The sequence below is a fragment of the Alosa sapidissima genome, chromosome 11 (assembly GCF_018492685.1).
Source record: "Alosa sapidissima isolate fAloSap1 chromosome 11, fAloSap1.pri, whole genome shotgun sequence".
NCBI classification, from domain to species: Eukaryota; Metazoa; Chordata; class Actinopteri; order Clupeiformes; family Clupeidae; genus Alosa; species Alosa sapidissima.
The window spans coordinates 37,023,796-37,024,648 of NC_055967.1; positions in this window are offsets into that span (position 1 = coordinate 37,023,796).

Here is an 853-nt window from a genome sequence, read left to right on the forward strand (position 1 = left end):
AATCAGTGAAGTTGGCTCTTTGACATCAGAGGCGACATTAAACTGTGTGCATTCAGACACACATGAACTGTTAAACCTTCTTTGACATCAGAGGCGACATTAAACTGTGCGTTCGGACACATATGATCTTTGGCATTGTTTTGATTGCATCCTGCTTTAGCCATTAAGCAGCACATTTGAATGGTTGTAAAGCATCTTTGCTTAGTCAGCCCTGGTTTGCTCTACGGGTCACCTGTGTAGGTGCACCCTGGACTACAAACTAAACAGCTGAACCTCCTGGAGGTTGTAGCTGTTCTACGTTTGAACACCAATGGGATTCGAATCATCTGTCCCTTGAGCAGAGTTGGTTGTTTCTTATACTTCTGATATACAGACAGTTCTATCCATGTAGAATTCCACACATGCACGGATAGACAGGAGCAGTATTCGCATTAAACATTATTAATAATAATAATAATAATAATAATAATAATAATAATGATAATACGTTTATTTTATATAGCACCTTTCTCAAACCCAAGGTCGCTTTACATAGTAGGAAGGCAAGGAAACACAACAACAAACAAACAAAACAATACAACAAAATAATAATAAGCATTGTTTCTCTAGAAAAAGGGCTCAGAGCCAAAGCACTTTATTTGCGCCAGCACAGAGCCTCCGAGAGACTCGCATGGAGCCGTGGATTTGATTGTTATCGCCATGGGAACCCCCGCGGTGCTGAGTGCACATCAATGGTGTCAGTAACAGTGGGCACCACCCTGACCAGCAGGGGGCCCATATGGACCTGCACATGACCACCCTGACCAGCAGGGGGCCCATATGGACCTGCACAGTTTAAGTATAAGTATAAGTA